Here is a 20,707-nt window from a genome sequence, read left to right on the forward strand (position 1 = left end):
CAGCCGTACCACGTGACTGATTCAGGAATGTTAAAACCTTCGGAACCCGCCATCCGAACTTCATATGAACTTTATTAATTTCATTTCCAATGTTCCTTTAGGTTTTATGTATTTTATGCATTGCTCATACAGTAGATTGCAGCACGCTGGAACAAGGAGGAAACCTATTTCTAAACGTTGATTGGCTGGTTTGAATTCCCAGCTCATGTGTGACTGCAGTAAGACAAGATATTACTAACTGTAAGATGAGGGAGCAAACACTCTGTTAAGGATGGATGTACACAACACAGGGCAAAAAGCAATTTTCTAACCATGATGCATAATGTTTCTCATGTAAGGTTGTTTTTTCTTTCAGGTTTAAGTGAAACAATGAACTACAGAGTTGCTCTCTTCTCTCTCACTTTACTGTGTTACTGTTTCATTGTGCTGGTAAATGTTGCTCTTATTGTGACCATCATCTTGGATAAGAACATGCATGAACCAATGTATATTCTATTGTGCACTTTCTGCATGAATGGACTTTATGGGACAACAGGTTTCTTCCCCAAGATTCTGTGGGATCTGTTGTCTCCCGTTCATGTTATCTCTTATACTGGATGCCTTGTTCAGACTCTAGTGATATACTCGTTTGTCTGCAGTGATATGTCTATTCTTGCAGTCATGGCATATGACAGATATGTGGCTATATGTCGACCCCTGGTGTACCATTCTATCATGTCAAAGTCAAGACTCTTACTGTTGGTGTGTTTCTCCTGGTTGACACCTTTTTGCATTATAGGCACAAATATTATCCTCACATCTAGATTAAAGCTATGCAGCCCATATATGGAGTGGTCTCACCTACGTCACGATCTCCTTAGTTACGAGGTCGGTCGGCCATGTTGGAGTACATACAGATCCTACATGGCGGCGCGTAAACAAGGAAGTACGGCGAAAATACAATACTTTGAATCACTGGATAGTGCATCAAAGGTTCGCTACCTGGCCAAATTGAAGGTTATTGGTAACTTGGATCCCTATACGATGAGTGCAGATCGTTTCAGTGCCGAGCCTACTTATCTTCCATCGGTAAACTACGCCAACATCTACACGTATCTCGTGAACACCCCCAGTCCTTACACGAAAGACGAGTTGGAGTGCTACAAAGGGCTCGACGCTTATAATCAGTTTGTCAGTGGATGGGTCCGAGACGTCAAAGCAACGGTCGTCGAGAATTCTCATCTCGTCATTGGAAGAGTAAATATATACAGATCTGGTCCGATATTTAGCAATATTCAATGTTTACTCAGCGCAAACAGACACGTGTGTTTGTTTACATTGTACGTGCACGTCATTGTGTGCGTGTGTGTAGGAATTCACTTTCAACTAACTCCTAACTTCACCCCCCCCCCACACATATATATATATATATACATATATATATACATATATATATATATGATCTGACGTTAAACTCATATCAAGCAATGCTGAGGCTGCATCTATGTGTTCCGCCTGTTGTACACGCTCGACACGTCTCTGGTACCGACTGCTGTCACGGGCCGATGAAGCTTCGGTAACCTTCTCATGTCCAAGTTTAATTTATATTTCCTTTATTAAAAACTGTTCACAAACGAATTTGTAAATAAAATCACTGACCACTTATAAAGTGATCCGCACATACTCTAGTGTACGCCAAATTCCATTCCTTTATATCTCGAGAGATGCGTGACAGCCATTTCTCGCGACGTCGCTTGGATAGCTCCTTCGTGTCATTTCCTTGATGTGTAATGGCCGCTGGCAAACGAAAGAATGATTTCTTGTCTCTATCAGCTCTGCTGCCACAACCAAAGACAGCACAAAAGTTCACCACCGATAGGTTATGCGACTCAGCCGTGCATGCCAGTGGCTTTGTGTGTACTCCAACATGGCCGACAGCTAAACTGTGACGTCACACGAGACCACTCCATTGACAGACTTTGTTGTGTGAATTGGATTATTGTGAAACTTGCTTGTTTCCCAGCTGACACTATTGTGAACAGCATAGTTGCATACATTACAATAATCATTTACGTATGTCATGGTTTTTTCATATTTTGGTCCTACGTGTGTTGTGAAAAAATGTTGTAGCTGTCTTTCACACTTAGAGCAGGTTTAAGAATGAAACAGAAGCTCTCAGAGGCGTATAGTTAAATCAAAGCAATAGATTTATTTATCAACAGAGTCATTCAGCCCAGCTATCAAAAACAAGCTTGGGTGCTAATGGATGAACTTCGCAGAGATTCACCATGAGACACGCTTAAACACATCAGCGTGAAACTTAATATAGGGGTTCCGCCCCTTGATACACATTGGCCAAAGTCAAAGATGCAGGCGTGGCACGTTTTTACGTTATGACACCTGGTTGGAAGCCGTGAATGTCCATTCACCTTGGCCCCTCCCAATAGGCGTTGGTTTCCATCAGTGTGAGTGAGGTGTTCCATGCGAGAGGTCCTAAGAAAGAGTGTGTGAAGAAGCCGGGCTCAGCTGGGGCGTTGGCCCTCGCTTGAATCTCACTGTCTTATCTATCTGAAAGATGGCTGCCTGTTCCTTGTGACGCAGTTAAATAAGTAACCTTTCACCTGCTTCTCTCTGGCCTTAGTGTATGCTGTGAGCACTGTATAAGTGGTTAATAGAGCTGCATAAGCTAATGGTTATTAAAACTTACAAATATGCTAGTGATTAATTAAACTGTATATAAGTCAATTGCTACTTAAAGCTGTATATAAGCTAGCTGTTAATTAAACTGTATATAAGCTAGTTGCTACTTAAAGCTGCATATAAACTAGCTGCTGATTAAGCTGTATATAAGCTAATTGCTGATTAAAGCTGTATATAAGCTAATTTTCTCAACAAATCCCTCTCTTGACGTCTGAAGGACGTCACTTTCTTTACCTTTCTGCCCTGTTCACACGCTGGTGTCTTCCTCTGCCTCTCCTGACCCTACCAGGCTGTTCTGCTCTTCCCCTATTGGGTAAGCTCCATAAGGAGGGGGTGGTAATGGTTCCTTGGAGAGGGCAGTGGTGATAGGACGGCCAACCAAAGAACGAATACAGGGTATTATACAACATCCACATGAGACCAGTATTGCAATGAACACACCCACTGACACTGCTATTGACAAGATCAGGTGCTTCCATTTTCCAAACATGTTTTCCATCCAATCTCCAAATGGATTATTCACACCTGATGCTTCCTGCATTTCTTTTGACAGTGCCTTCAGACTATTCAGTGCTTTTGTGACTGAACCGTCCGGCGCAGTGTTGTTGGGGACGACAGTGCAACACAGGTCTCCAAACATTGAGCAAACGCTCCAAAGCCATTTTGTTTTGCATAGAAATCAAAGAAGTGGGGCCAGCTGCTCAGCCAGACCCTCTATTGCATCCCTAGTATGATTAGCCAAACGAAGAACATTGTAATGCACATAATTGATACGATCAACATTTTTATTCACAGTTATCCATGGAATAATACTTGCGATACTCTCAAAACCTACTGCAATTTGATATACCAATTTGTATTGATTAGGCACTCCTCTGGTTCACTCCGATTGTATCTATGTAGGTTGGACCTTTGTCCAGACTGAACTATCCTACTGCAGTTGCGTTATCAATTGGTGGAAATATGGATGCCAGAGTCATGCAATTTGATGGAGTAGCCATTTTAGTCATATTTGTCATGCATGCGTATCCTGTTGGGTCAGATTCAGGATATAGTGGTGCTGGTTCGGTGAACCTAGCTGGTCTAGCTGCAGCACAAGCTATACAGCCACCCATTTTGTTTTTTATAGCATTATCAACAATTCAATTTAACCAAACATTGTCGTTTCCATGTCCTGTAGCTAATTGGATCACCTGTTGGTGGTTGCTGAAAAGTCAAATTACAAATTACAAAACAAATTATGCATTTTGCGTCAGATTACCTCGGACCTCTGCTAGAGGTCTGGACGGCTCAGATGCTGGGGCACAGTGTGACAGGTGGTGCCAAGGTGCTCCTGCTTTACCTATGACTTGGACCGAGTGTGAAGTAACCTCCTTCACTTCGTACGGCCCTGTCCACCTGGGGTCAGTCCACTTTTCTTATGAACTTTGACCCTGACCCAGTCACCCTCTCGGATGAGATTTTTTACCTTTTCCTGGTCAGCTGCACTGGTTCGCTGGACCTGTTTGGAGAGAGCCTCCGTGAGAATGATTAATGCAGTCACATATGCCTTCATTTCAACTTGCTGCACATCTAGGTATATGTACATCTATGTATCTATGTATATCTATGTATATGACTACCGTCTCTTGGAGGACCAGGCATTTGCCTCCCTGTCATTAACTCATGTGGTGAAAGATGCGTCTTATTTCCTTGTGCGCTCCTCATTGCCATTAGAGCTAATGGTAAAATTTTAACCCATGTCAGCTTTGATGCTACACATGTCTTTGCTATTTTTGATTTTAGCGTCTGATTTTCCCTCTCTACCAGTCCTTGTGACTGTGGATGATACACTGATCCAGATCTACTTCCTGCAAATGCTTATTACTGAAATGTGAACCATTATCGGAGTATCAGCTCTGTCTGCAGCCACTTCATTACTGTCTCTGCGTCTTCTCTTTTAGTTGGGATTGCCTCCACCCACTTTGAGAATCTGTCCACCATTACCAAGATGAGTAAAGTCCATGCTGATGTCTTGGAAGCAGGCTGATGGTACAGGATAAGAGCCCATAGGTGTTTTGTACGGTTTCTTCACATTGTGATCCCCACAGGTGGTGCATTCGTCGCAGAAGAGGCACAGTGCTTGCATTCTTTTTGAATTTTCGATTTTCTTGCAGCTCCGAATGTGAATTTTTCGCTTAGGAAGATTCTTTGATGCAGCTCCTTCTCCCCCTTTTTTCTGATACAAAACTGCATTAACATCCCTCTTTTTGTTCAGAAACATCTAGGTGGAAAAGGGAATGAATAGTCAATTCTTGAAGTGCCGATGCATGTGACAGAGTCTGCGTGAGAATGGTGAACACATCTTCTGCTTCTTGTGTTCAAACTAGGGGCTGAGGTGTTTCATGATGGAGGATGCTTTGTCTGTGGGCTGTGGGCTGCGGGTTGTTAAGGGAATATGTGGATCTGGAACTGGATATGACACAGGTATTGTGGCTAATAGTTGCAGCAGTGTCTCTGTTGTTGCCAGATATGTGAAAGATATTGCTGTTCAGCTTGATTCTGGCTTCTTGGATGCTGATTGCCTGTCTCTCTCTGATAATTTCCTCTTCTTCCATGTGGTGAGCCTTGTTGTTGTTGACCACGCGTGCGGCAGTCACGTGAATAGTGTCCTGGTTTTCCACAGTTGTAGCAGTAGAAAGTTCTTCCGTGCTGTTTCTTTTTGTCTTTAGCAGGCTTAGGAGCCACGTCAAGCTTTGCCAGCTGTATTGACACTTTTAGTGCTTCGAGCTCCATATCTGTTCTTTCCACAGCAGCTCTGTATTCATCATAAGTGTGTTCTTCGCTTATTTGTTGCAGATTCTCTTCAGTGAGAGGACAGTTCAGCAGTTCCCCATCCCAAATGTCTTTATCTTTCCATCTCTTTATCATTCTTTTGTACGCTTGTTGTTCCACCGGCCAATGTTTGATTCTTCCATTCATCCTGCTCTGATCCTGGACATCATTCTCCAAGTTGCACAGACAAGAGGAGTATTTCTCAGCCATGATGTGTGTTTCTGTAATATGCAATAAAAGTCTGAAATCAGTATTCCCAAATGTCCACACGATGGAGCCAAAGCTCCTATCCACTGTTCCTGTTGCAGTTCTTTAAGAGGCCACAGAAAAGCCAAATTGCATGTCAAATGTTTTTTTTTTTTTTTTTTTTTCTTCCCAGGTTGTGAAGTGCCAGCAGAGGGAGCCAAACCTCCTCTTATGCCTTCAATTGACATGTTTGCTCTCTGAATTCACACTGGCCCACGTTCACAACCGTGCTTTCTCTGGAATGTGTGTGTGTGAAATGCTGATCTATTTTATTATTAACACTTATGGTGAAGAGGACGAAATCAGTAATGTTCTAAACATATTTCGAAGTCTCTGTGTGGATAGATAAGCAGAACACTCTGTTCCTGCGTTAAGATGGCAGTTTTCTGCCCTAATCTGATGGGTTTAAGCAAGCGTTACTTTCAGGGTTACTGTTATCTGTTCCTGTCGTACGAAAGGATGACGGAATGCTCCTTTCGGCGTTTTTGACCTTCATACAGTGACCTCACAACTCCGCAATATAGCTTTACAAGTATAACGCATATTATTTAACATTGTATGAATATATATTATTTACAAATCCCCCTTTTTACCCCTGCTAGGTGTGAACGTCTATGTTTTAATTACACATGCAATGGATGTAACTAAATGTTTTATAAGGCCTCTAGTGTGCACCAAGCCCCCACCTTTTTAATTGTCTTCTCTCTGTCCTTGCAGTGGACACAATCTAAGGCCGCACTGTTCTTTCTTATCAGGAAAGCTTTTTCCTCCCTTATTTTCTCAGCGTCTGTTTGACTGAATGAATAGAAGCTTTGTTTCAGCTTTAAACCTTGGACATTCCTAATTTTTAGCGTCTGTCTGGCTGGATGAATAGAAGCTGTGTATCAGCTTTAAAACTTTTTTTTTTTTTTTCTGGTTGCATGAGTGACTGCTGTGTTTCCGCATTGCACTTTGCTAACAGTCCCTGGGGAACCCAATTTTCCAATAAATCAGTAGTTTTTTAACTACGCCAGTAAAACTGACACTTATATTAACCCTCAGCTGTCTCTCAGCATATTCTAGTGATTTATGTGTGTGTGTGAGTGCAACGTCTGTGTCTAATGCGTGTTTTTTTCTGCTCAACTGACCATCAACTTTGAAATCACACACGAACATCTGCAGCACCACAACTCAAAACCTCAGCATATGGTGTGATAAGCACACGAACATCTGAAACAACTTGACTGTAGCTTTCAGCTCTCTCTCTCTCTCATATGTACGCTTCAAACATTCACTTACATTCAAACAAAATTGCAACACACTGCCATTTTTAAATGCGCACAGATCACAAATACGGTAAAGGAATATTTTTAGAAATACAGTCAACCAAATAAACAAAAGTTAAAACGTACTCCTCAGCGGCTCAGCTGTCAGCTCGCTCATGTATGCGCCAAATAGTTCCACTCATTCAAACAAACTTGAATCAATACTCTGCCGTCACAACACGGTCTCAGAATGAAGTGAAGAGTTTTACAAACGCTGTTAAATGATGAACAAAAGTGAAAACGTACAGCTCAGCAAATAGTCACACGCATTCATACTAAATAATCAAAGTCACACGCTGCCGTCTCTTTAAGCATAAATCAGTCACAAGCTCTTTTTACACACTCATCACATTCCATCAGCAAGTTTCTTTTTTCTCAAACTAAACAAACAGACACCTCTTGGCCCGCACAAATGACAAACTGCTTCTCAGCAAACAAACACAGTCAAATGATAAACACAAATTAAAACCAAATCTGAAATGCGCACACTTCACAATTACGGTCTAAAAGGAAATTAATATCTTTACAAATGCAGTGAAACAATGAACACAAATTAGAACATACACGGCTGTCTCTTTAAATATAAATCAGTCAAATTATAAAGGATTCTTTCCCTCTCTTGCACACAAAAGAAAACAGCGCTATATTAATGCATCACAGCGACCGCTGCGTATCATAAAACACAAGTACAATATCTGCTTTGGCTGGGCCGCGATCACGGCCCTTCCGCATGGAAGTCCGCGGTGCTACCAACCACACCACCAACGCAATACATCAAACAACACAATTTAATACACTTTTAAGTAACCTAGGACTCTGCGGGTCCTTTTCGCTTTAGGTTACTTTATTACACAACGTCCGTTATCAACGACACATCAATTAACGTAAATTTTGTGCTCTCGCCCAGAAACTCCGTCGAGGATACTCTAAGCAGAGATATCATGGTTTTCCACTAAACGCCGCACACAAATCTAGATCCGGAGATTTGATGATCTCAATAAGGTAATTTTCTCTTGGTCCGCTATCAATGATACATCGGTTAACTTAAAACTTGTGCTCCCGTGCAGAAACTATCTAAGAGTTACTCTAAGCAGAGTTAACTTGGTTTTTACACCACACGTAACACACTCGATGCCTTGATACGAATATTTCACGGTCAATTCTCTCAATACAATTTACCAATGACATCAATAACATATACATATATCCCCGTCATATTATACAATTTCTTCGTAGCCCAAGACGTCCCATAATTACGTTAAAGATTACGCTTTATTTGTGGCAGGATTTGAGCGCCGCGTCTCACACTACTTCACTCTACGCTGCCACAAAAAACATAATTTTTCGCCTTTTATCTAACGTCTTCTGCTGGACTCATTCACACATATGTACAAAAACCCCAAATGCTGGGCTGAACAACCCTGCCGCTGTGTGATTACTCTCTACAATACTTTTATGACTACGCAATACTTACAGTTCGGACAGTCGGATCTAATTTAGTTCATGTCTATCATACAATATGCAGAATTCAGTTAAATAGGCGTCTGCTCACCTTGAGATGTGCCGGCACAATCAGACTGTCTCCCGAACTGCAAGCTCGCTCCGATGGCAATTATCGGTTCCCAGCCTCAGGGAGAGATGTGCCGTTATCTGGAATCAAAAGGAGAGGTCTGTTAACATTCCAACCCGAAGCTCTGTATCATATAAATCACGTCGGGGTCACCAAATTGTTGTGAAAAAATGTTGTAGCTGTCTTTCACACTTAGAGCAGGTTTAAGAATGAAACAGAAGCTCTCAGAGGCGTATATTTAAATCAAAGCAATAGATTTATTTATCAACAGAGTCATTCAGCCCAGCTATCAAAAACAAGCTTGGGTGCTAATGGATGAACTTCGCAGAGATTCACCATGAGACACGCTTAAACACATCAGCGTGAAACTTAATATAGGGGTTCCGCCCCTTGATACACATTGGCCAAAGTCAAAGATGCAGGCGTGGCACGTTTTTACGTTATGACACCTGGTTGGAAGCCGTGAATGTCCATTCACCTTGGCCCCTCCCAATAGGCGTTGGTTTCCATCAGTGTGAGTGAGGTGTTCCATGCGAGAGGTCCTAAGAAAGAGTGTGTGAAGAAGCCGGGCTCAGCTGGGGCGTTGGCCCTCGCTTGAATCTCACTGTCTTATCTATCTGAAAGATGGCTGCCTGTTCCTTGTGACGCAGTTAAATAAGTAACCTTTCACCTGCTTCTCTCTGGCCTTAGTGTATGCTGTGAGCACTGTATAAGTGGTTAATAGAGCTGCATAAGCTAATGGTTATTAAAACTTACAAATATGCTAGTGATTAATTAAACTGTATATAAGTCAATTGCTACTTAAAGCTGTATATAAGCTAGCTGTTAATTAAACTGTATATAAGCTAGTTGCTACTTAAAGCTGCATATAAACTAGCTGCTGATTAAGCTGTATATAAGCTAATTGCTGATTAAAGCTGTATATAAGCTAATTTTCTCAACACGTGTATGTCATCAAAACTTGTGTGAATTCTTTAGAAAACAGAGCCAAGTTCATGCAGACATGTGTGCCACATTTAACCTCCTTGCTCATTTTCCTTGTGACTATACTGTTTGATATCATGCATATAAGATTCGGGTCAACAGAATTACCTCAAGCACTTGACAACTTTATTGCATTAGAATATCTTGTCATACCTCCAATTATGAATCCTCTCATTTATGGTTTTAAATTGACAAAAATTCGGAACAGAATTCTGGGTGGTTTTACTTTTAAAATGAAACTACTTAGATGATAAGGAAACTGATGAGGCCTACAATAATGCATTCTTTATACATAAATTATTGTACTTTGTCACATTATCTGCTTTTAGCTAATGGGTTACTGTACAGTGTTTTAAAATTATTTGTCGTGACTTGTGTGAATTCCATAGAAAACAGGGCAACATTCATGTAAACACGTTTGCCAAATTGAACCTCCTTACTTACTTTTCTTGTCACAATAGTTTTTGATGTCATGAATATGCACTTTTTGGCTCAAAATATTTTCCTCAAACCTTTCAAAATGTTGTCTCAATAGAACTTCTTGTCATTCTCAAATATGGTTTTAATGTAACCAAAATGTGAAACAGAAATTTCAGTTTTTACTTTTGAAAAACAATGCTAGGATTCATCTAAAAATAATTATAATTTAAACATGCACTGCTTAACCGGCTGTTGCCTGCATGTTTTCCTGGAATAATATTATTAGACTGCAGGTTTTGCACAGTTAGCAAATATTAGCTCAGTATTTCTTGAAAGATTACTTTTTTTAATGAAAATTTGCATTTTATTACCTTGGATTGCATTCATTTGTATAGAATGTTGTTGTTTCTCATGATTTAGGGTGCTGAATCTTATGCCTTTTTTAATCAGCTAGTAATTTTAAAATAATGATGATACAGTAAAATATCTACTTTCTATATGTATTATCTTTTGTTTATCTACATTGATCTCATTTAGCTGAGTCTAGTCATTTGTTCAGTGCTTTATATTGTTGAACATGTGTGTGCACAGATAAAGAAAATGCTTTGCTCTATTAATTCACAAGATCCAGTGGCCATTTCACTGTTTGTCTTATTTGTATTTCGGAATAAAATGAAATAGAATAAAATCTGAAATATATATGATTTCTTTACATAAATGTAAATGCTTGTTATTTAACATTCACAACTGAAACACAATGAAATAAAAGACAAAATGAGGCAAATATTACAAAAAGTTTGTCAGAACTTTTAAACAACAAATGACCACTGAACCGGTCTAACTAAGACCCAGATTAACGGGGAATATTAATGAATGAACTTGTTTTTTGATAAATAACAGGTAACTATATCAGTCTTGAGCAGTCTAATTATCTGTTGAACGAACAGAGCAAATCATGCCCAAGATGTGAATAATTCTGCTTCTGGCGGGATTCTGCATGTATCCCCCTTTTTTTAAGAATCCCAACAGATCTGATGTTCAGAAAAAAATGTAGCTGTCAAATCATTATAAATTGTCACTCACTGAAAAATATTGCAAATTTCACTGTAACGTGCATGAGCTTTCTACTGTAACAATTACATTTTTTCCAATAAACCATGTTCAACAAAACACACACTATCTGCAATTACTTTCTAAGTATTAGGACTGATATGTTCAGTTTCATTGTCAGCAAGGGCATCATTTCATCCAAATTATCCAAATAACAAAATAGTTGTACAAACATAAAAATAATAGTAGATCAAACTTAAAGTGCACTCTCAAATGTTTTGAGAGTGACGTATAAATGAATTCCATTGCCCTCCATAATTAATTAAAAATAAATATATATTTTTAAATAAATTATTAAATTCATATTTTAATAATTGGATTTCAAGAAAAACTTGATTAAACTTTCGGGCTCAGATATTCCAATACTAACTGTAACCAATGGTATCAAAAATGTAATCACTGCCATGACCTGAATGTTCCAATTTTCATTGAGAACCACACAATGGTGGCTTACAACAGTTTCTATGTCCCATAATGGTTTTATTATTGAGATATATTATTGTTGTTTCCTCTTTGGCTGAGTTTCCGTCTAGCATTTTTTTTAATCAGCGCCAGCGTCTTTTATAATTGTAGTCAATAAGGTGAGGTTTTATGCTGCCGTCAGAAGAACTCCGATTTTTTTTGTGCAGACGCTCAAAGCACTTGTCGTTGAAAATCTCTGAACTTTTCAGAAAGGCACTGGAGTCACCAATTGAAACTCTACAAACCCCAGCACCAATGCAGGTTGATTCTGGTAAGAAATCAAGCCTCTGTGGCCCATTCTTTCTTAAGGTAGAATATTTTCAATCTCCAGCCTTTGTTTGCTGTGACTGAACTGTGTGACAAGATTGGGATAGACCTGCTGTGCATGAGGTAAAAAGTTGTACTGTGACACACAAGTGTTGAAGATAAAGAGTGTGCTGTGTGGATAAGTGGCCTTAATGTTAAGAATATTAGCCTTGGTGTTGTGTGTGCAGAGCTTGTATAGCCTAGGTGATTGCCTTGGCTTGCATCCATGAAACCTTGTAGGGTATATTGGTACTGAGTGTGGGTAACACTACACGCTGTAGAGTATGCACTGTATACACTGTGCGGCTTTGTTTGGTGGACTGAGTGTTGAGGATATATTTATGGCGGCAGTGTGGTAGACGCCTTGTCCATTTCTAGAGTTTTACCTCTTGGACATGATGGGCTCCTTTACAGGGTCTTTGTTCACTGGAATGACGCAGGACTGGTGAAAAGGTTGGGTGTGTGTCGGTTATGTAGCACCTGACCCTCCCTTTGGACTTGATTCACCTAGATGTCCCTATGCTTGTTGAAGACCCAGGGAATGTGGTGTGCCGGGTGTCTACCGCTTGTCTTTTTTCACCTCTCTAGGGTTAGGCCTTGGCTTTACCCAGTTCTGTTGCACACAACCTGGATTGGCTGGGCCCCCCTACTTTTCTACTGTAGCATAGTTTACAACAAAGTAGGTGGGCAAACTAACTTTTATTGGGTCTCAATCAGTTTGGTTGGGTCGATGATGTGTCGTGGCAGGGAATGCATTTACCGGGGTCCACCTGATGTTTTATTGGAGGCAAACCATTTAGAAAGCTACAACAGATATATTATTGTGAGGTAGCATTGGTATGGGGTATTTGGAAACTAAGTAAATTAAAGACCTGTCTATCCACTTCACGATCTTGATTGTGTTTGGACAAAGCACTGTCAAAATATGATTCAGACAAACCCAGAAATGCTTTGTTTCATATAATGTATAAGAATAGACCTCGTCAGATTTTCAAATATAGAGTATACCCCTTACTTTAATTCAAGTAAAGATGTTGTTAGCACAGAAACACGAAATGCCCCAATGTTACTGCTGAACTATCAAGAAAAGATAAGTGGAATAAGATTTTAAAAATTCATCTCATCAGTGTTCTGCAGGCAACATACAGTTGTGACAGAATGGAGGTTTAATCAGCTAAGATTCGGTAGAGTAACTGGGCTAAAGTCTCGGTTGTACTCCCAAATCAAGGTGTACTTGGACAACTGCGGACACCACGGATGTGTAGTAATTCTGCTTGAACTGTTCATTTGGAGGACGTGTTAAACATATGCGTAGTAGATTGCTATGCTACCACTTGTAGCATAGTGTGACGACCCCTCCCTCCCACTAGGGGTCTGTGTCCTGGTTGCTGCCTTCTGTCTTTCAGGATGTTGATCAGCAGCTAATGAGCCACACCTGAGCCTGATGGGGTGATGGATATATAAATCCACAGCTCAACAAGGATCGACCGCTCCTCTCCTCCCTGCCTCCTGTTTGGAGGACTTGCAGTGGCAGTCAGCTCCTGTCGGATCATTGCGCAACCCCCATACGGACATCTCAACACGGGGAAGCGGGAGTCGCTATGGAGCCGGACTGAGAGTAAAAATGAAACAGTAAAACCCACAGTAGTATGCCTCAACCTAACAAAACTAAAGTTAACACCTACCAAAGAATTGCATGTGACGGGCACAACCTGTCGCACCAGGTATCAGAGGGGAAAGACACAGCTCGTCGATACGGCTTATATAGTCAACCAAACAACTTGGGAACAAGGAAGTATGAATGAAATTGAAAGTTGCAGGCAGAGCATTCCAGAGCCTCGGCGCCACTGCCTCAAAGGCTGAGTCACCACGTGTCTTAAATCGTGTGCGTGGGACTGACAGAAGACCTAGAGCGTTTGACCTGAGAGTGCGGGCGGGTGAATATGGGTGAAGTAGATCAGCTACACAAGTAGGGGCCTGACCGTGAAGTGCTCTGTAAGTGATGGTGAGAATTTTGAAGTGTATCCTAAATGCTACAGGGAGCCAGTGGAGAGATCGGAGTACGGGGGTGATGTGAGACCGTCGATTTGTCCTGGTGAGCAATCTGGCGGCAGCGTTTTGGATAAGACGGTTAAGATAAGATAAGATAAGATAATCCTTTATTAGTCCCTCAGTGGGGAAATTACAGGATTACAGCAGCATCACAAGTAAAAAATAAAGATAAAAATCAAGTAATATAATAAACTAAACAGTAAACAGTAAACAGTAAAACAGTACTGCTGGCCTTCCTCACCAGTTTGTCCAGTCTCCTCCTGTCAGCTGCCGCGATGCTGCTGCTCCAGAAGACCACTCCATAGAAGATGGCTGATGCCACCACGGAGTCGAAGAAGGTCTTCAGGAGTGCTCCCTGCACCCCAAAAGACCTCAGTCTCCTCAGCAGAAAGAGTCTGCTCTGTCCTTTTTTATAAAGAGCGTGAGCGTGGTCAGTCCAGTCCAGTTTATTGTTCAATTGAACACCCAGGTACTTATACGACTTCACGACCTCAATGTCCAGTCCCTGGATGCTCACCGGTGTCGGAGGAGGGCGTTTGCCCTGGCGGAAGTCCACCACCAGCTCCTTGGTCTTGCTGGAGTTGATGTGGAGGCGGTTCCACTGGCACCATCCTAAAAAGTCCTGGTTTAGTTCCCTGTATTCTCTGTCATCATTGGCGGAGATGAGACCGACAGAGTCATCAGAGAACTTTTGCAGGTGGCAGTTGGCAGAGTTATGTTTGAAGTCCGAGGTGTAAATGGAGAAGAGGAATGGAGCCAGAACGGTTCCCTGTGGGGCCCCTGTGCTGCAGGACACCCGATCTGACTCACACTCTCGTATCCGCACATACTGTGGACGGTTGGTGAGGTAGTCCAGGATCCATGCAGTGAGGTGGTGGTCCACCCCGGTCTGCTCCAGCTTGTCCCTCAGAAGCAAAGGCTGGATGGTGTTGAAGGCACTGGAGAAGTCGTAGAACATGACTCTCACAGTGCTTCCAGCCTTTTCCAGGTGAGAGAGGCATCTCTGCAGCAGGAAGAAGGAAGAATAGAGCAGCTACACTGAGTGATGTGAAAAGTGAGTTACAGTAGTCAATGCGAGAAGAGATAAATGTGTGTATGATCATCTCTAAATCAGGTGTTGATACTACAGATCTTAGTTTACTGATATTTCTTAGATGGAAGAAACATGATCTGGACAGCTGCTTAACATGGGGGTCAAACGACATGGATCGATCAAAGAAAATCCCTATCTTGCGCAGGTTGAAATGGGCAGCAGAGGAGAGTGGACCACTCCATAGAAGATGGAGTGGTCTGCCTGATCATGGGGACAAACTCATCTGGAGCAATAACTAGGACCTCCGTCTTAGTGTCGTTGAGTTGTAAGCAGTTTTCTGCCGTCCAGTCTCTGATGGCATTGACACAGTGCAGGAGCCTAGTTAATGTGAAGGCCTCGCTGGGTTTGAATGACAGATGGAGTTGGATATCATCTGCATATAAATGATAGGACACATTATAACTTTTTATAATCAGTCCCAAAGGCAAAAGATAAAGGGAAAATAACAGAGGCCCCAGAACCGAGCCCTGCGGTACGCCACATGACAGTGGAGAGGTAACAGACACAAAATCACCCACAGAGACATTGAAACTTCTGTCATTGATATGCCAACCCAATCACGTAGCCTCTTAATCAGGATGTTATGGTCAACTGTGTCAAATGCAGAACTGAGGTCCAGAAGAACTAACACAGAGCAGTCACCTGCATCAGAACACATGAGAATGTCATTTGAAACCCTTAGGAGAGCGGTTTCAGTGGAGTGTTGTCTGTGAAACCCAGACTGGAACTTGTCATACATGTGCCTCTCCAGTGCAGCAGTAAGTTGTTTGGCCACCACTTTCTCTAAAATTTTGGACAGGAAAGGCAGTTTTGATATGGGCTTGTAGTTCATGGGCAAAGCTGGATCTAAGTTTGGTTTCTTTAATATGGGCTGGATCGTGGCATGTTTGAAATAGGAAGGGACAATTCCTGTAGACAATGAGGAACTGATAATGGATGTTACTGCAGGGCCAATAATTAGCAGAACTTCCTTCAACAGAGATGTTGGTATTATATCCAGAGGGCAAGATGATGGTTTTGTTAATTAAGTCCATCAGGTCTTGAAGGCTGATAGGCTGGAAAGAGTCCAGAACAGCAGGAGATTGCGAGGAGCTACATGTAGATGAACAAATCCCAGGCTGAATGCCAGACCTAATACCTGTTACCTTGTCATTAAATAGGTAAGGAATTAGTTGCAATTGTCAACAGAACAGCATAGCAATGTAGAGACGGACGGTGAAACAATTCTCTTAATTGTGTCAAACAAAATCTTGGGATTTCTCTTTGAGGAAGAGATTAAGTTGGCAAAATAAGTAGTTCTAGCTTCCTTTACTCCAGTATTAAAGGAAACTCTGAGGTCTTTGAGATATGAGCGATGCACTTCTAGCCCAGTGGCTTTCCAGAGCCGCACTGTCCTGCGACACTTCCGTCTCAGGCTGCAGACAGCATCTGTCATCCACGGAGAAGTGTTGTAGGCAGCCCTGGTCCTTTCCTTAAGAGGTGCCACTTTATCCAGCAAAGTGGTGCAATGTTCATTGCACCACATTTCAAACATCATTGAGATTTGTGTTAATATCACAGAAAACGTGCATAGAGAACTGATCAGCTGTACTCTGAGTAATAATGCGGTTGAGGAATGTTTGTTTCAGACACAAGGGGTCAGCATTGACAGAAAGATCAAAGAAAATACATTTATGGTCACTGATCAGTAGGTCCTCACAATGGGTATTATCAATAGCAAGACCCAGAGAGAACACAAGGTCCAAGGTGTGACCACCCCTGTGAGTGGCCCCAGAAACATGTTGAAATTAAAATATTCAGGGATATTGAGAAACTCAGTGGCACTGCAGTCTGTGGTATCATTGATATGCAGATTAAAATCACCAACCTGAAGCACTTTGTCGAGCTTGATAATAGAGGTCAGAAAGTCTGTGAACTCTGATAAAAACTGACCTGCAGGACCTGGAATTCGGTAAATAAAAAAACAGTAAAGCGGCTTTAGCCGGCCCACTTCAGTCTGCTGTAGTTCAAAAGTAGCATAGGATTCTGTGCTCCCCAAGTGGCAGGAAAACTGATTCTTCCAGACCACGGCGAGACCTCCACCGCAGCCTGTCAGACGCGGTGTCCCCACATAAGAACAGTCCACAGGGCAGAGTTCATTGAAATGGATGCATTCCATATTCTGTTGCCAGGTCTCGGTCAGAAATAAAAAAGCCAAATTATGACTTGTGAACAAGTCATTTAAAATGTGAGCCTTGTTTGTTACAGAGCATGCATTAATCAGACACATTTTGATGGGGGAAGATACTGTGTCGTCATCAGCACAGGAAGCTTTGGGGGTATGTGCAATAGGACGGATCACTCGTGCAGCACCTCGAACCCGACCATAACTAGGGTGTGAGCGCGAATCTGTGATTCTCACGGGAATGTTCATGGGTCGTGGAGTAGAGGTTACGGTAGAGGCAAGGGAAAGAGTAGTAGGAGACCCTCCATGCCGCCAGGGGGAGCTGGTGTTTCTTGTAGGGGATGAATGTGGCTGATGAATGAACGTAGAGGAAGAGTGACAGCGGACAGGGGATCCAGGATCATGCGTGCCAGGTGTAAACAGTCAATCGTGTGGATAGGAGTGAACAGGGTATTGAATATTGGCTGTTCGTACTTCAGCGCTAGTTTTGTTCAAGTGTAAACCGTCTCTTGCGTAGAGGCTGGGACGATTCCAAAAGAAGTTAAAGTTATCAATTAAACCCACATTGTGAGCCCTGCAAGCGGCCTGGAGCCAGGTGTTGAGTGTGCGGATCCTGCTAAAACGAACGGACCTGCGGCCAAGAGTCGGAATGGGGCCAGATAGAAACACTTCCTTTCCTGATTTTCCAAGAAACTCCAGAAGATGGTTAAAGTCCTTTTTTGTCAGTTCAGAGTGTTGTCTGGTTGTGTCATTAGTTCCAATGTGCACGGTGAGTCTGTTTACTGAAGAGGGGAGCTTTGCCAGAAGTGATTGGAGATTCGCCAGAATGTCTGGAACAGTCGAACCGGGAAAGCAGCAAGTGTCCGCGTTAAAAAAGCAAACGCCTCTAATCACAGAGTCACCAACAATGAGGGTTGCAGGAGGGAAGAGCGGGCAAATGGATGGTAACTGAGGGCAGAGGTGAAGGGGCAACGAATGTTGTATTTGTGGCCCGGTCTGCGGTGCTTCAGTCCGGGTAGTTGTTGGCTTGGACCGGGAAGTGGGACTTGACCCACTGGGTGCCTTCTCTGCCGAAAAACAATGGACACCACTGGACCGTCGCAAAACTGCCTCTTTTAGAAGTTGTATCCTGGAGGAAGAGGATGAGGACTGGAACCGCATGTCAAGCAAAGCAGGTTTGTCTGGGTGTTTCTCACCGCCACGGACCACTTCAGCCCAGCTTCTCCTAGATGGCGTAGAACTGTGCACCGGCTCCTGAAATCCGGCTCCCCCGTCCACCCACCTGGTATCAAGCTGGAGAGGTAAGGGCTCCAGCGTATTGGCACCAGTCACCGATATCACAGCCGTATTCGTTGCACCGGGGCCGGGAGGAATCACATCAAGTCCGGGTTCCTCCGACTGGGTGTATTCAGCGGCAGCGGTGCACAGAGAGCCAACCCCAGACCAAGGGAGCGTGGTTGCAGTGTCAGATATTGCGGCCTGTGACCCGATCTCTGAGGCAGATGACTGGATGTGGGAAATGTGTTTTGCCTGAGTTGATGCCACCGACATAAGATCCACAAGGAGCTTGTTCTTATTTTGGAGCTCAGATTTCAGGCTACGGATGGAATCCTCCAGACGTGAATAAGTCATTTTGCAGTCCTTACATACAGCCATGTTCACTGCTGCTCTGCTCTGCTCACTGTTGCGCTGTGTTGTTCGGCTACTTCCTGCTCACATGCTAAATTAGCTCCGTAGGACACCAGGAGACAATCCGGACGTTTTAAATGAAGCGAGACAACACAGAGTTGAGGTGGACTTTGTGAGTCGATGAAAAACACAGTTTAGTTCCTGTCGAACAGAGACTCCGACTAGCGCTGTGTAGATCCGTCTCCGTCTATTTCCTGCTAGCACGCTACGCTGGCTTCATGACGTGTTCAAGGACTGTCGGATCACTCAGCTCCAAAATATGATCTCATAGAACAGTAACATAGATGTGAGTGAAGCTCTGCTGCTGGATGTAACTGACATTTCTGTAGTGAGAGGGCTTCATGGGTGTTAGCCACTGTCACTTCCAATGACCGCCATGCAGAAACTGGAGTTTGTGGTAGCTGCAAAGGTGGATGTTACAAGTGAGGCTTGGTTACCATTTGCCCCTCACTGACGGGGTGGGGATCCTTCTTGGTAGAGTTGTCGGTGATGTGTGGCCCCCAACAGGCAGTGTTCTTGGTCCTCCAACACTTTTGGCCCCTGATACAGTGAAGGTATATGTTGGTGAGGACCGACAACCACACCATGGTGGCTCACACCAACAGTTTCCATGTCCTGTTGTAATGATCGCCAAAGTCTGCCTTTGTGTACGGCAATTGTGAATGGGGAACCTATTGGTTATTATTTTCCTTCACATATTTAAAGTGCTGTACTTATGAATGTTATCAGTTGACTATATAGGGTCTGTTATTGTTATTATTTTATTTTGCCTGGCTTGTATAAATTGGTACGGGGGGAAGTGACAAGAGAGGAGATTGTGCGCGTAGACAGGGGGAAGCAGTCGGTGTTTAGTGCACTCAGAGAGCACGATTTTTCCGGCGACTGCTCAGCAAAAGAATCCGAAGAAAACATTTCATGGATTACAAGCGAGAGACTTCAATGGAAAATGGCACAGAGGACCACCAGCTAAACAGGTTGTGGTAAGGTAGTGCGAGTTCTGTGGGCTAAGGAATGGCGGCATCTCACCACGCTTCCACCTGTTGTTGACTTTGTTTTGGGTATTTATTTGTCATCGGACTCTTTTGTGTTACATTAAGGACCTTTGGAACTGTTGGGACACGGGGTTTAAGCGATAATTTGTAAATGTTTCGTTTATTGTGCCGGAGTACAGCGGGAGCCTCACGGTTATTGTTTGCTTGATGCAACCCGTATTCCGACTGAATTTGATTTATATTAACAGATTATATTTAACTGGTGGTGTGGTTTCATTTGGGTCTGATTTGGTCTTTCAGCATGTTTTGTGTTTTCAACCATATTATGCAGTCAGATTGATGTGTCTGTATACCACCAATTCAGAACCGACCGTGCCCTTACATTTTCCCTTTTTAGGTCTACATAATAAGGTGAATTGTTAGAGAGTGGTGGCCAGTATGGGGACGTGAAGGATTAAATAATAATTTTGATATTGGTGGTATTAACCTGGAGGGCAAGATTTCTTTTGAGTTTTTCGTTTCACACTGAAACAGCCCAGGCAATATTTGAGTTGGAAACTTATCCCAGTTGTAGTTAGTTGTATTGTGGCCATGGGTCATGTGGTACCGGGCCGCACAGAAAGAATAAAGATTATATTATTTCCGTTTTATTGATTATCAGATTCTGAAAGAAGTTTTATTTTGAAAAATGACCGGGATTCTCTCGTAATTTCATCCATCTGTGGCTCTTGACACGTCAAGACGCTTGTCTCGGTCACGTGATACATTACCTCAAAAAGTCAGCCTGCAAACTAGCAAAATTTGTAATAACTTTTGGAGAGC

The 20,707-nt window shown here is 42.6% G+C and overlaps 1 pseudogene across 1 annotated transcript; it reads left to right on the forward strand.

The window, feature by feature from the left end:
* Positions 1 to 312: 312 nt before the first annotated feature.
* On the forward strand, positions 313 to 9,848 carry LOC306783065 (olfactory receptor 4B13-like; annotated as a pseudogene). The gene is made up of 3 exons: positions 313 to 833; positions 1,956 to 2,092; positions 9,565 to 9,848. The product of its transcript is annotated as an olfactory receptor 4B13-like (transcript).
* The last annotated feature ends 10,859 nt before the right edge of the window (positions 9,849 to 20,707 follow it).

The sequence above is a fragment of the Melanostigma gelatinosum genome, assembly GCF_949748355.1.
Source record: "Melanostigma gelatinosum genome assembly, chromosome: 10".
NCBI lineage: Eukaryota > Metazoa > Chordata > Actinopteri > Perciformes > Zoarcidae > Melanostigma > Melanostigma gelatinosum.